This window comes from Crocodylus siamensis, chromosome 1 (genome assembly GCF_052110815.1).
Source record: "Crocodylus siamensis isolate JL-2025a chromosome 1, ASM5211081v1, whole genome shotgun sequence".
Taxonomy (NCBI): Eukaryota; Metazoa; Chordata; order Crocodylia; family Crocodylidae; genus Crocodylus; species Crocodylus siamensis.
In genome coordinates this window covers 134,603,130-134,618,427 of record NC_143395.1, presented here as the reverse complement: position 1 = coordinate 134,618,427, position 15,298 = coordinate 134,603,130, and positions in this window count along the sequence as shown.

Below are 15,298 nucleotides of genomic sequence, written 5' to 3'. Positions count from 1 at the left end.
TTCCAGGGATCTAAGTGTCAGGTACCCATGTAGACAAACTAAGCTAGATCAGGCAGCAATTTTTTATGCAATCTAACCTCCCAAACTCAGTCTAACCTCCTCAAATTGTAGCGTGCACCCTATATTTCTATATAGGATGGATAATGGAAAAATAAACACTTGAAACAAGATTCAGGAAAATTAATAGAAATAAAGTAGCTCATTCTCAACTAAATAGATATCTTGGGCCAGAACTTCAGGTGTTTTAAAGGAATATACTGAATAGACTGCAATATTGGATCGGTAATGAATCAATCCACAAACCCATACACGCATATTTTTACACAGAGGCATCTGCAGGTATCAACATATATGCTTTTTTTAAAAACCACATAGCCACTTATATCTCTCTTTGCACATTCACCTCATATGCAGACATATGACACATATAAAGATCCCTATTTCCATTACATTCTTTCTGTACCGTATCAGAATTCAAGGCAAATGACATGGTTAACTGAGAAAGAAAAGGAGGAATCCAAAAAGGAGGAATCCCCCTTCCCTAAAGCCAACCAAAACAAATCACCAGGCTCTATTCAACAGCTTTTCATAAAACAGAACTCATTCTGTTCTCATGTGAGCCTATATCACGTAAAGTTACCAAAGCAGCAAAACATGAACAACAAAGCAACTAGAAATATTAACATTCATCTTGATATGATAAGTAATTTTGTTTCCCCTCCCCATCTTTTAGTACATCCGCACTGGTACTTGGGCCAAGGGAAATGGAGTGATGATTAAAATGATGTCATTAGTGAAGAATGTAATTAGTTACTGTGAGATATATAATCCCAGTGGAACACTGAGCGAACAAGAAAGAATATTATATCAATAAAATGTGTGTAGGTGGAATTATGTCACTGTGCATCAGCTTAACTTCTATTGTAAAAGCACATGGAAAGCAGAGGCAACACATTTAAGAAAATGCTTTTATAGTCTCTGGACAGTGTTTTGACTGACTGATGAGAAGCCAATATGATTTTAAATAGGTTGGAATGTAGAGCCAATTACAAAGCCAAATCTTAGTCAATATCTTGCAGGACTGACAACATTCTTATACATGTAGTGGTGCAAACTTTACAAATGACAACAAGAATAAGCCACACAACTGGTCTGATAAAATGTGTCACCCACAAAAAGCCTGTCTCTCACATATAAAAATAGAGCAATCAGTGTAACAAGCGGAGGCTGAGCTATCAAGCACTGAGAAGAAATTAAGACCTGTGACATGTTTGCAACAGTGTAATTTCCATTGGCTTTGTACATTGATATACATTACACTGGGATCTGGAGCAGACATGTTCAGCTATCCTAAGGTAACTGTATGTGGCAGGCACTATTATATCACCTTGCCACTTAGATCCAGGTGGGAGGGGAGGAGTGGGGGCTGCATGGCTGCTGCAGGAAGCGCTGCGCAGCACTGAGGGGGAGGGGCCCCTTTTCCCTGCGCCAAGCACACTTCTGCCTCATTGGCATTGCTGTTGCTGCAGCTGTTCAGTGTGAGCCGGCGAGTCTGCAGCAGGCACAGTGTGGGGTAGGTCAGGGGTGCATGTGGGTCCCTGCCAGTACTGCAGGGCTGGGGCCAGCACCTGCCTAGAAAGGCAGTCCAGTGAGGAGCCACCCATTGGATACCCAGGGGGCAGCAGAATGCACCACCATGGGATGATGCCTGGGCCAGGTGGGCTGAGAGCCCGCCATGATCTAGACAAAGCCCCTCTGTGGACTGGATCCAGCCCATGGACTGTATTTTGCCTGCCCCTGGTGTAGTGACAGATGCTGCTATCAATTGGTATAATAGTTTACAGCATATAGCCTTCACATTAAAGTAGGGGCCTGCATCCAAAATGAAATAAAAATATATATTTGGGTAACCAAACCTCTCTGAAACTCATGAATGGATGGTTTAGAATCCAGAGAAACAGTGTGTGATCTCTTGCACACTTCCAGCACTTATTTGCATAATCAACTACCTCAGTAGGGGAGTCTGTATGCTGTACTCTGAATGTATCTGGCATCACTAACACGTTCAATGAAGTGCATTGCATAGGGGAAGTATGAAAAGTCCTGTGAAGAAGTTAAGAAAATATTTAACTGTTTTCAGATAACTTCACTTTATAACACAAATACCTTGAGGCAGGGAGAAAAGATTGTCTTGAGGTTAAAGTTGGTGACTGGATATAAGTTGCTCTGAGTTTGTCCCTAGCTCTTTCAGTGACTAATTGCATTACCTTCATTAAATAACTTAGGACATCTTTACATGTGCTCTGGGATGGAGGGGGAGTGCTTTAATTAGAGTGGCTCTCCTGAGAGCCACTCTAATTAAAGCACCTACTGTGTCTTGTATATTTAGCACCCCACACTTAAAAATGGCAGTGGAGGCACTTTAACTGAAGCTCGTTTGTATGCTAAAGTGCTAATTAACATGCTTCAGCAGACTCAGTTGACTGAGTCTGCTCAGACACATGCAAATTAGCACACACTGGAGCAGGTGTTGAGGACATGTGTGGGTGCCCTTAGGTCCCAGTCCAGCAAAGCTCTTAAGTTTGTGCTTAATTTTAAGCAACTGGGCAGTCCTCCTGACTTGGTTATGGTTACTTTTGCAGGTCTGGGTATGGGTAGACTGGGATATGTCTTAGGAGAGCTTAAAAATTCTTCATTTAAATGAATAGAGAGCAATCTGTCTCCTGAGTAGGGATCTGTCCTGGAGGCATCCAAGTGCTTCCCAATGATGTGTGTGGAAGAATCAAGTAATTCTGTTTGGTGAAGTAGAATGCATCTCTGGGGATGCACGAACTGCACACCAGCTCCCCATTGAATATACAGAATTATGTGGCTACGTAGGCAAAATAGAATATGTCTCTGACCCTAGTTGTGTAAACCAGGACTTTGTCATACTTTAGACATCTAGGCTAAGTATAAGTACTCAAGAAGACCAAGGCAGAACTTTTGAGCTTTGCTCTAAGCACCGATTAGGATGCTTTTGGGTTGCCTTGGAGCCTGTTGGTATGGGCTGACCCCAGCAAGCATGGAGGTCTCTCGCACACCTCCCAGTGTGACCCATGGGCTCCCCAGGCTGCCAACGACTCCAGAGCAGAGCTAAAAGGCTGAGCCACCCCTGACTGGTTGGCAGGGAAATCATGGCTGCCCATCTGGCAGCATCTTGTTATGGTATGTGCCCTCATGGCCATGAACAACCAGCTGGCCATCCTGTGCATGGCCACCCAGTGCACCCTACTTTTGCTGAGTGTGTATGTATCAGACATCTGGGTTCTGCATGCTTGTGTGTGTATCTGTGTGTATGTCCCAGATGCCTGGGTTCTGTGTGTGTGTGCGCGTGCATGTGTGCGCACATGCAAATTTGTGTTCCAGATGTCTATATTCCCCTCTTGCTGATGTTGGTAGCCAGATGATGGCAAGCTGTCCAGATCCATGCTGATGCCCCTCAGGGGTGTCATGGTTGTATCTCTGTTCATCTTTGATCTTGTGCATAAACTCCTTATCTTGGCACTGGGACTCTGTGCTCTGTTGTGGCGTGGGTGATCTCCCTTGGACAGCAGGTGGCCATCTGTAGACCGCATCCTTGGACCTTTGCAGAGCATTCTTGGGCATGAACAGCTTGTTCAAGTGCCATGGTAGTGTTAGTGCAAGAAGTTGCCAACCTGCCCATTCCAACCCCCTACAGTGAGGATCCCATTTGGTCCTGATTTTGTCAGCACCGGCTATGCACATGTCTCCACCACTCTGCAGGTGTCTCAGGCTCCATGACTGGGCCTCCAATGCACAAATGTGGAGTCTGCAGACATGGAGACACTGGGGGAACTATGGTGAGTCCCCTGTCTGGACATTTTCCCCCACCCAGGATCAGAAGTGGCACAGCTGCTCACAACCCAGTACTGACCACACTGTGAAAGAACTGTGTTCCACCTCGCAGCTGGGAAAACTGGGACACTTAGGTTCCATCTTCCTGATGTGGGAGCTGGGAACCCAAGCTTCTAGGCATGGAGGGATAGGCCTTCTTCAGGTCTCTGGGAGAAGAGGGAGGGAGGAAGGGGGGGAGGTTTTACTAGGGGGTCTTTTTTGCATTCTCACTACACCTTACCTACACCTTACCTGCAGAGGTGTTCATACATAGGTACTCTGCCAAACTTCTCCTACAGGTGTGACAGCAAAAACTTGCAGTTGCAACTCTTGGTTATACCTCGGCTGTGGGGCTCAGAAAAAGCTTTCAGTGTCTTTTGGGGTATGTTTCCGTGCTAGTCTGCATTACAAAGTCATCAACAAAGTGGCCTCTTAGGAAAGCGATTTGACTTTGAGGGATGGGGTGGCCTGTTATCAGTTAACCGGAATAATGGTCCCATTCAACGTAACACAGACCGATAAGCCCTCAACCACAGTAAGGGATAATGACCCTGGCACCTGAACATCTTGGACAAACCCCTGTGTTAATGAGCTATCCAGAAAATAACTCAGCACTTAATCAAAAGCTGCAATCTTTACAAATGCCCAGACAGGGTAGATGGGATCTGTACACTGAGTGAGAATAACAGACAGTAGCTCACAGCTGGCTGGAGGGAACAAGGGTGGTGGGGGCTGAAAAAAGGGGGTTTATTGCTTTGGGTCACTGAAAGCCTAGGGGCAGGGCCAGCTTGGGAGAGAAGATGAGACCTGGGAGGTTTTGGCAGAGGAGATGAGCTCTGGCCTAGGCTAGACCACTGCCCTGAAAGGGGGTGGGTGAGGGGCGGGGCGGGGAAAGGCAGGGTACCGCAATGCTCCATGGGATGTCAGCAGATTGCAAGCTACGATGCAATCTAAGTTGCGATGGGATCTGGTACAGATGTTCATTACAGTGCAGTCTGACTACAATGCTGAAGTCTGATACTGCATCCATCCAGGGTCATCTTAGAGTGGGATCTGCTGTTTTTACAGCACTCTGCATGCCCTGATGGTCTGTTCGGTTGTGGCTGTAGAGTGGTTTCTGTGCAGTTACCATACAATAAGTGTAAATTCTGTATCTGGCCCTGGTGTGTGAATTTAAATTTAGCCATAAGTTTTTTTGTGGCATCAAGGCCTTAATCTCTCTTTGACCCTATTTCCTCCTTTGTAAAATGGTGGCAGGAAGATTTCTCTCCCTGACAAAGTTGTTTACAAGACAGCTGATGTTTGTAAAGCACATTGTGATCTTCAGATGCATGGTGTTGTTTTAACTCATGGCTGAATACATTTAATTCCTAGGAATAATGTAGGGAAAATTGAAAATAAACACTTCTCCCTAGGCATCAAAGAAGAACAAAAGCAAAGCTTGTTAGATCTGTGATGTTCAGATCCCCCAAATAAGACTTGGCTTCTCCTGAATTGCAAGCTAAGTTAAATCACATGCAGCACTTCAGTACAAATAAATTTCACCATAGTCAGAGGCTAAGACTCCCGTTGTATAAATAATTTATTCCAGTAATTCAGAATCAACATTCATCCTTTAAGTGGAGTATTTCCACAGAGATAGGTGAGGAACTGAACATTTTTTTCAAAACATCTCTACAAGGTCACTTGGAAAACCTATCTTGTTCTTTCATTGTCTAGTCTGGGGGTCAGCAAAGTTTTTGGACAGAGCGCCAAAAACACCCACAACTTCATCCCAGGGGCAGATGGCAGGGGAATCATGAGGGGCTGATCCTTTTTGTGGCAGTGCCACCCCTACCCCTTCCTTTGCCAACTGCCCCAAGGTGCACATGCCAAGCAAAATGCCATTCCCTACCCCTGCTCTAGTCTATAGTGAGCCACTTTACTTTTGAGACCCACCTGTACTGAATTATAGAAATTCAGCCTCATGGAATTATGGAATTAAGGGGAGAAAGCTTGTATCTAGTTTATTTGTTTTATATTCTAATTTTTTGTTATTTTGTAAAACAAAAATTAAAATAATCTTAATTTTAATGTGCAATTAAATTTTCTATCTGGCAACAACACAAAGCATAAAGCTGCAATTGTTGCAGCATTTTGAAATGAGGTTTCATAGATTTTAAGACCTAAAAGGAACAGTCTATCCTCTAGTATGACCCATGTAACACGGGGCATAGAATTTCACCCAAGTAAGTATTTCTCTCTTGATCTCAATACTTTGTTGAATGTCAGAAACTTCGAAGGCAGTTCTTCAATAGCTTTTGATCAGGTGAAAGATATTATATTGTAAGCTAAATGTCCTTCTTGGGATAACAACACAGAAAAAAGGTATAACTGGCCAGGACGGCTCCCTGGGCAGTCCCTGCTCCACCCTCTCTCTGGACCTTCTTTGCATGTCTCTAGATCCAAAGGCTACACAAGTAGGCAGTGCACAGGAGCAGAAGCTGAAGCTCATTGCTACTGAAAGAAGACATCTTCTTATGTTTTTGACACAGACATACATGTTGAGAATGGAAAATTTCCTGGTTTTAGCAGCAACAAAAAAATGAGGTGACAGATCCCTACACCAGCAGCAAACTCCAGTTGCTGCCATACACTGCCCTTTGACAGAACTATGAGGGTGTTTCAACAAAGGAATGACAATTTCTAACCATTTTGTGTGCAGAGTGGGCAACTGCACAGCATCAGGGAACACTGATGAGTGCACCCATAATTTATAACTATGTAGAGAGGTGATGTGGCCCAGTAAATGGTCACTGCACACAAAATAGTTTGATTTTGAAATTGCCGATACTTTCAGAAATACCCTTATATATTTCGCAGAATGTTCTTCATTCACTGACACATGCTTAGTAGAACAAGCAGTGAGATAACTGGTGTAAACAGTGTCTTTCTTACCAATATTCTGCAGCTCTTCTTACAAAAGCAGTCTCATGGAGGCCAATAAAATGACTCAGGTGAAGGAGTCCTCATTCATGAGTAAAAGTTGCAGAATTAGGTCCATCATTATTATGAATTTGCAGTAGACAGTGAAATAGGCACTTGAGTGCCTTCTGCTCATTTACTTGGCATTCTGAACATCAGCATGATATCACCACTGGTTAAAGATCTACTTCATTCACTATTCTGTGGACTTTGGGGAAATTGAGAAAGTGGTCTATCTCTGCAAAATGTGCAGAAAAACAAAAATCAACAACAACAAAAAACCTTACTAAAAATAAAATGCTAACTCCCCAGTGGGAGCCAGCAGAGTGGCACAAAAACGGCTATTGAGCATGCAGGTGAGCAGGCAAGATGGCTGCTACCCCTGCCACTTACTGCTGATTCATTGGCTGAGAGGGCTGCCTGTTGTGCAGCAACAATCAGTGTGGTGAGGGGTGGAGCTGTATGATAGACAACCCTCTTCAACAATCAGTGGGGGGGGGGGCGGGCATCGGAGCTTCTCAGACAATCAGAGACATGGGGGAGGGGCCCACCATGATAAGCCTGTGAAAATGGTGGCCAGCCCCACGATCTGCCTGTGAAATGGGCTGCCCACTCTCTTGAGTTGGGTAGACCCCTACCAAAGGCTTATTAAAAATCTTGTATTATTCTAGCACATAATATAATTTCACAGTAACACCATATGCCAATAGGGGTTGCAGTTTTTTCAGTAGACCAACATTTTCACTCAGCTACTTTTCTAAGAATGTTTTGAGGTTGAGGACTCTGGGATCAGGACGTAAATTTGACTGTCTGTCCTCCAGTCCTGAAAAACTCCCTAGCTGAATTAACTAGGTATTCCATGTGTGCCAGGTTTCCTAGCTTTCAGGGATGGATTTGGTAGCCATGTGGGTCTGAGACAAGAAGAAATGCAGAACTCTAGAACTCTTGGTTCAGAGATGGTACCTTTTATTAGACCAACTAAGAAATAAAAAAAAGATCTTTTTCTGCAAGCTTTCAGGCTCACATGCCCTTCCTCAGGCTCAGGGGAAATTAAAGATGGTCAAAAATCCCCATAGATAGGAAATAAACTTCATTTTTGCACAGAGAAAGCTGAAGATGGTAGTCTGTTCCTCTGGGTCCATTAGAGTGTCTAGCTAATACTTTGGGGGCCTGACCCAGTCATCATACAACTCACTGCTGGGATCTGGACATTTTCCATTCCATTTTCCATCAGTCTTTCCAGTTTCCATGCTTACATACCTGCATACCTGCTAAATTGTAAAAATTACCTTTATTTTGTTGTATGTGACTTCCTTGTGTTTTTGAGCGGTGCAACCCTGTTGCCATGTGTACTTTCTCCTCAGACACTCTGATAAACATGTGAAACAACCCAAGGGAGCTATCATGGAAAATACTCAATGAATAAACTATTATTCAAATGGTCCCATTAAGTCATTATCAAGAGAAACATCATAGCCATCCAAATGACCTTTAACTATAATATATTTCAGAATCACATGCTGGTGAATACATAATGACCCCAGACCCCATCTGGAAAGCAGGCAGACATTGAGCATGAACTGAAAGATGCAATCTTGCCTTTTATAAAAGTATGAAAAGTGCTATATTTGTGCATAAAACATGTCACAAGGAAAATCAAAAACACCCTTATTAAACCAAAGCAATAGATCTTGATTTGAAAACTGTGAAATTATTTTGGGTGCTTCCACTTGCCTCTCTAAGGGGCATTCATTAATTCACTGCTCCAGCCTGGCAATGACCACTCAGACCAAGTTGTGACACACTCTTGTAAAGGTTCTCTCTCAAATGGCATTTTCCCATCTGTGTTAGTATAGAACCAGTGCCATAGCATGCACCAGACTCACCACAATTCATTCTGTACACCATGGTACTCACCTGAGTCAAAGTGAAAACATTTTAGTTCTAAGCTGAGCAGAAAAAAACAAAAATAAAAGCATGAATGGAAATTAGGGTTGGCAAGCTGCTTAATTGACCAGTCAAATATTATGAATTAACCAGTCAATTGACCTTCTGTTTTTTGACTGGTCAAAGATTATAGCAATTAAAAAAACCCAAACCAACACACTACTTATTTGTAGTTTTCTTTATAGAAATATGCTTTTTTAATTGTTGACATATTTCTTAATGAAAAATTTGTGCTTTTTCTGTGTATTATTTGGACCAATTGGCAATTTTTTATTACAATTTTTCACAGATATTGACAAGTCCATTGACTGAACTTTATTTGGCTGGTCAGATACCCAACCCTAATAGAAATGAGTATAAGGGGGTCAGCTTGAAATGGTGAGCGCATACGTAAAAGTGACTGGGAGAAATTACACAGTAGAAGTGAGGATGCCAAATTAATGTAAGAACTGTTATTAAATCAACAATGTTTTTAATGTTAATAGATTTGAGTTCAGAATTCAACTAATTTACCGTGAGCCAATTTCACAATTTATTCAACATCTGTTTTACATAAACAACCTTTTATAAGGCAAGTGGAGTAGCAGATCTTAATGTAACCCCTGGTTTGTGCATGTGTAGCAACTTCTGGGATAGAAGGATATTAATTAAAATACCCCCTCTCTTCAAGGAGCAACAGCTTGCAGTGAAGTTGGCATGTATGCTTTAGCACCTGCCAAAAGGAGAACTAATGGTGGTTGTGTTCAGGGTCATGGAATGAATAGCAGCTAAACTCTTCTCAAAGATCATTGCCCTAGATATTAATCTCTTAGTTTGATGTGATGTTCAATTAATCCTTCATTCCAACAAAGAACAAGGAGTTGGAGAGAAGAGATTTACTATATGGTATTTGGTTAAATGCAATCTGCATGGATTTATTTTCCAACTAGATAAACCATGTTATACTTATTTGCATGTTTCCTTTGAAAAAAAAAATGTTCCAATACATGTACCAAAAAGCAATCTCTATTATCTCAGGGACACTCTTAAATCATTTCAAGCCAATGCTGCCCTCTGTCCTTCCTGCAAAATCAGGACTCCAAGGCAATAAGCTGTCATTGTTAGTTTCACTGAAAGTGCTATAGTGAAAGTGGTATATAGTCACATGTGTACAGATGCAAATGTATGTAAGTAGAGAATGAATTAAATGGCACACAAATATGTTTGGGAATGAGTAAACTCAGTAGAATTTGAGGTTTTGAGACCATCATTATCTAGTTTTCAAATGCTTGAGGTTTCACAAAACTGCAAACCAGATGTCTGAGAAGAAATGGAAACTCCCACTTCTAAGCTGGTTTGTCCCTTAGCCCCAGCGAGAAAACGGAAAAGTTTCTCCTCTCATATTTCCCATGAGGGACAGAAGAATGGGCCAAGTCAGGTTGTGGCTCTAAGGAAAAGAGAAAGACAGGGACCTTCTCATTGTAAACTGGACTGTTCAGAATGGTTTGAGTTTTGAAACAGCAACTATTTTATTTTCACTGAAATTTCAGATTTAATTGAAAACAGTTGATGAGATCACAGCTGTGATAAGTTCACAGTTTCATCCACAGTTTGACCAGGTCTTAGTTTTGTATACTGGGCATATCTACATGTTCATTAATGCACAGGACTTACTTTACATTCAGTTTAGTACTTGTTTAATGAACTACTAACTAAATGCACAGTAACTATAGTTACTGCACTGTAGCGCCGGTGCACAGTTTTTTTGTGATGCTTACTGTGCAGTTGCCTAATAACACTTTGCAGTAGCATATTAGCAGTTTTTGCCCAGCACACTAGTACACAGTGTTATTAGGCTACTATGCAGTAAACGCCACGTGTAGACGTGCCCACAGAATGACATCATTTGATGGTTCTCCAGCTTTTTGATTCTGCAGGCCTGTTAGAGCCCGCCTCAAAGCTTATTCAAGTCAGGGGCACGGTCTGCTCACTGATTTCAGACAGGCCTCAAACAACCCAGCCAACCATCTGGCACCCAATCTTTGCTGCTCCTTGACTTTCAAATGTTGTTAATTTTGATCAAGAAAAAGGGGCTGCAGACCACTGGTGGCCCCATCTATACGTCTAGAATCAGTGTGTGCATAGTTGTCCATTAAAGAATCTTTGCTTAAAAGATTCGATCTTCAAGTCCAGGCTGGAGGAGAATGGTACTGGTTGTGCATGTACCTCAACTTTGAGTTGTTGGCCAAAGAAGTGTGATTTCCTACATACAGGTTTCAACCTGCCTATGAGATTCCCATGAACAAAGATGTGAGGGTACACATCGGAAAGGGCATTGTAGTGGGGTGCCAACCTTTTCTCTGTGCCTGCCTCGAGTGCTGCTCCCATCCCCTTCCCCAGTGAACTCTGCTGCCTGATCCGATGCTCTGCTTTCTGTTTCCTGCCCTACCTGTCCTGTGCTCCCTGCACCCTCCCAGATTTACCACATGCCACACACAGAGGCTGCCTGTGCTACAGGTGGCCTCCCTGGTGTACTGAGATAATAGGAGATGTGGGGTTGTCATACAGGTGGGATCACTGGGGAAGCTGCCAGATACAGTGTTCCAAGCAGTTTGTAAATCATAGAATCATAGAAAATTAAGGTTGGAAATGACCTCAGGAGGTCATCTAGTCTACCCCCCTGCTCCAAGCAGGACCATCCCCAACTAGATAAACCCAGCCAGTGCTTTGTCGAGCTGGGTCTTAAAAACTGCCAAGGAGGGAGAATCCACCACCTCTCTGGGTAACCTGTTCCATAGCTTTACTACCCTCCTCATGAGAAAGTTTTTCCTAATATCTAACCTAAGCTTCCCCTGCTGCAACTTGAGACTGTTGCTCCTTGTTCGCAACTTGAGACTGTTGCTCCTTGTTCTGTCATCTGCCACCACCGAGAACAATCTAGCTCCATCCTCTTTCTTACCTCCCTTCAGGTAGCTGAAGGCTGCTGTTAAATCCTCCTCCATCTTCTCTTCTCCAGGCTAAAAAAGCCCAGTTCCCCATGGACTTTCCTCAGAAGTCACATGTGCTGCAGCCCCCGCCCCACCCTTATCACTGCCTTCCACTGGACTCTCTCCAACAGAGTGGGCTTCTGTGCCCCTGGGAAAAGGAGCTGGGGGATGAGTCCCTTCCTTATATCCTCAGGGAAAGGGAAAGTGCAGTACAGGCCTGAGGACAGCCGGATTCCTAGCCCACATTTTCCTAGTGATGCCCCAGCCAGTGTGTGGGTCCCAGCTGCCTCTGCCAGGGTCACATTGCCCCACTGCATCCTGGGATGGGCTGGGTCTGCAGGAGTGAGACCTGCACCCACCCCTGCAGGCTCCCTGCCTGCCAGCCCTCCACCCAGCTGGGGAATGAGGGACAGGCTAATTCAGCCGGCATGGCTTCCAGGGAGCCAGTGGAGCTGCAAGAGGCAGAAGCATCCATGTCAGACGTGGCTTTCCCATGCCTTTCCCTCTGCAAGGGGTGTGTGTATGTGTGTGTGCGTGCATGCGCAAACAGATCAGTGCATGTGTGTCAGTAGGTCAGTGTGTGTTTGTGTGTATGTGTGTAAGTATATATGTGTGCACGTGCAAGCAGAGCTGTGTGTGTGTAAATACATCACTGTGTATGTGTAAGCAGATCAGTGCATGTAAGTAGATCAGTGTGTGCAAGCAGATCAGAGTGTGTGTGCAAGCAGATCAGTGTGTGTGTAAGTAAATCAGTGTGTGTATGTGTGTGTGGAAAAGCAGATCAGCTCAGTCCTGGGCCAGCCCTAGCCATGGGGCTGTGACTGCCAGTCCCTGAATCACAGAAGCACAGAATCCTAGAAAATGAGGGTTGGAAGGGACCTCAGGAGGCCATCTAGTGAGTCCAGCTCCCTGCTTCACACAGGATCATCCCCAACTAGATCACCCCAGCCAGGGCTTTGTCTAGCTGGGTCTTAAAAACCTCCAAGGATGGAGAGTCCACCACCTCTCTGGGTAACCTGTTCCAGTGCATAGCCACCCTCCTCATAAGAAAGTTCTTCCTAATAGCTAACCTATTGAAACAATCCAATGGATTAAATTAACCCCCTTTCCCTCTCCCCTTTCTCTCTCATGCAGTGCTCTGAAACCTGGCCACACTTACAATACACTGCAGGGCAACCAGCTGCAGTAGAAGCAGAGCTGGGGGACAGAAGGGGGTGCACAGGATCCAGGATGCTACAGGCATCTCAGCATTTACCTGGGGCCACCCAGTTTTGAATGGATATGTGGTCACCTGGGCTAGGGGTGTCAAAGGCAGCTAGGCACGAGGCTTGGCCATGTAATTCCTTTTCATGCAGTTAGTTACAGAAGCTGATGCCCCTCAGCCATGTATCACTCGACTCCTTTCTGGTCTTGTTAGATACTGAGAGCTGGGATCCCAAGCCTGATGGGGCTGAAGTCAGAGAGGCATAGAGAACTAGGGCTGGAAGGGACCTCCAGAGGTCACCTAGTTCAAGCCCTGTCTGAGGCAGGATCATCCCTATCTAAACCAGTGGATCTCAACCTTTTTTATACCAGAACCCATCTGTAAACATCAATGGCCAGTGTTGTTGACCCAGTGCCTCTCACTCCTAAACCCCCATCCCCAGGCTTCCAGAGGGACAGAGGGATCATGGGATGGGGTTGAGGGGGGTGGGGGTTGTGCGGGACATGGGGGGCCCCAAACAGCCCTTCACAGGCTGAAACTCTGCCAGCCTTCAAGAGAAAACCCATGATTTACCACATTTCTCTTCTTTTAAAGGAGAATCCATTTTTAAAGTTTGTTGATCCATATTTAAAGTTTGTTTGCCACTCTTTCATATATTCTTGCCACCCACTTTGGGGTCCCAATCCATGGGCTGAGAAAGGCTGATCTAAACGCTACATAAGGCTACCCTTCACCCTGACCCAACACATCCCTAACACTCACCAGCAACAGGTAAAGCAGGAGTCCTACTTGTATAAATTGTTGTGCGTTGGTTATTTGTTTGATTTAAAAGCTTTCCTTATGGCAATAAACATTTTTATGTATATGGGAATCTAACCTTCACTAAGCTAGACATAAATTGGTGTGTATTGGTTATCAGACTAAACCAGGGGTATGGACACAATTCAAGGCAGCTTGCTTTTTGCTCCTCATTTTCCAAGGACAGAAGCCATCAGGGGTCATAAGTGCATAGGGACTGCCATTGGGATCAGACCATAGGGACATCTTGTTCAGTCTCCTGTGTCACTTACCGGGCTGGGGAAATACTATGACCACCAGGGCAGTTCTCCTAGTCACACCTGGGGATAACTGCTTTTCTGGCATGGGGTAGTACCCGTGGAAGTGATATATAGTAAACCTCCCACTTGCTGCTGGAGTGGGAAGGTCTTGGCTTTATGTCCACTTTATGGAAATGGGAGACTCCTCCCTAACTTGCTCCTGTGGCCATATGGCTGGGGGCAAGCAAAACTTGGGGGTATCCAAACCCCAAGTCTCCGGACCTGCAAGTAGGATGCCTGCCAAAGGATTTGGAAACATCTGAAGCCCCAGGTGGGGTGGAGGATATTTGCCAGTTGTAGGGCCACTTATGGTTCTGGACTGACTCATGGATTTGGAATTGATTTTGACTTGGATTGGAACACAAAAAATTATCTTAAAAAAAAGTCTCCTGTCACCAGTGGCAGAGAGCAGATGCTGGAAGGGAGCCCTGGGTCTGAGCAGGGTACGGAGGGTCCCCCCCTCCCACTTGCGGCCTGCAGCAGGGAAGGTCCAGGCAGTTCTGACTCAGAGGTTGTGCCCCTCACTCCCATCCTACCCGGCTTTGTTGCTTTACGGTGTCAAATCTCTCTCCCCTTCCCTCCTAGCTTGGAAAAAAAGCCCTGACTTCTATGATTCTTTTTTTTTCCTTCTCCCCTTTTCTTTGCAAAGCCATGGGCTTGGCAGGGAGGTTATTGAGGGGGAGAGGGGAGAAGAAGTGGGTTCTGGTGGTAGGGAGGGGGGCTATTAGGGGGAGAAGTGGGTGATGGCGGTGTTAGGGGGAGAAGATGTGGGTGCTAGTGGTAGGGATGGGGAGCTGTTACAGGGAGAAGTGGGTGGTAGTGGAGGGGGACAGTGTTCGGGGAGAAGAAGTGGGTGGTAGTGGTAGGGATGGAGACTGTTAGGGGAAGAAGAAGTGGGTGCTGGTGGTAGGGAGGGGGGCTATTAGGGGGAGAAGTGGGTGATGGGGGTGTTAGGGGAGAAGATGGGGGTGTTATGGTAGGGATGGGGAGCTGTTACAGGGAGAAGTGGGTGCTAGTGGTAGGGAGCGGGGCTGTTATGGGGATAAGTGGGTAATGGTGGTAGGGAGGGGGAGGGTGTTGGGGAGAAGTGGGTGCTAGTGGTAGGGAGCGGGGCTGTTACAAGGAGAAGTGGGTGGTAGTGGTAGGGATGGGGTGCTGTTATGAGGAGAAGTGGGTGGTAGCGGTGGGGAAGGGGCCGTTAGGGAGAGAAGAAGTGGGTGGTA